The following is a 961-nucleotide window of genomic DNA, read 5'->3' on the forward strand; positions in this document are numbered from 1 at the left end:
GGTGCGTTCAGGGTGTAGTCAGTGGTGTGTTCAGGGTGTGGTCAGTGGTGCGTTCAGGGTGCGTTCAGGGTGTAGTCAGTGGTGCGTTCAGGGTGTAGTCAGTGGTGTGTTCAGGGTGTAGTCAGTGGTGTGTTCAGGGTGTAGTCAGTGGTGTGTTCAGGGTGTAGTCAGTGGTGTGTTCAGGGTGTAGTCAGTGGTGTGTTCAGGGTGTAGTCAGTGGTGTGTTCAGGGTGTGGTCAGTGGTGTGTTCAGGGGTGTGGTCAGTGGTGTGTTCAGGGTGTGGTCAGTGGTGCGTTCAGGGTGTGGTCAGTGGTGCGTTCAGGGTGTTTGTACCGTTGTTGATGAGGCGTTCGAGGGAACATTTGAGCGTAGCAACCGTCCTGCTGATGGAGTCCAGAGCTGAGAGCTGCTTCAGAGCTTCTGACACTGAACACAGAGCGTCAGAGACACATCATCTTCATCATCATCACCATCATCTTCATCACCATGGTGATCTGTCTCACCTGAGGTCAGCTGGTCCTTGTTGCTCTCCACTGCAAACTTCAGCCGCTGGACGTCTTTAGCTGCGTCTGGGACAGAGGAGCAGCAGGTTACAGACCAATCAGAGTAAAGCTCTGAGGAGGAGGAGGACCGTCATCAAGACAGGTGTGTCACCTTTAGCAAGCTGCTGGGCGGAGCTCAGGGTCTCAGTCAGGTTGGAAACACTTTTCTCCACGTACCACAGTCGGTTTGACGTCCTGGTGTCTGAACACACACACACACACACACACACACACACACACACGTCACACACACACACACACACACACGTCACACACAGACTCGGGTCTGTGAGGGTGGAACTTCCTTCCTGCACGCCGCCCTGCTAGCAGCTAGCTAGGTGTGTGTGAGTGTGTGTGTGTGTGTGTGTGTGTGTGTGTGTGTGTGTGTGTGTGTGTGTGTGTGCACTCACTGCTAGCTC

General features: G+C 54.1%; 1 long non-coding RNA gene across 1 annotated transcript; it reads right to left on the minus strand.

The window, feature by feature from the left end:
- Positions 1 to 305: 305 nt before the first annotated feature.
- LOC111647814 (uncharacterized) lies at positions 306 to 802 on the minus strand. The gene is made up of 3 exons (XR_002760075.2): positions 655 to 802; positions 504 to 569; positions 306 to 426 (listed from the first exon to the last, which is right to left on the minus strand). It is a non-coding gene; the product is annotated as an uncharacterized LOC111647814 (long non-coding RNA).
- Between the last annotated feature and the right edge of the window lie 159 nt (positions 803 to 961).

Source organism: Seriola lalandi, unplaced genomic scaffold (assembly GCF_002814215.2).
Source record: "Seriola lalandi dorsalis isolate HSWRI2012SDOR001 ecotype SW California unplaced genomic scaffold, Sedor1 jcf7180002055009, whole genome shotgun sequence".
NCBI classification, from domain to species: domain Eukaryota; kingdom Metazoa; phylum Chordata; class Actinopteri; order Carangiformes; family Carangidae; genus Seriola; species Seriola lalandi.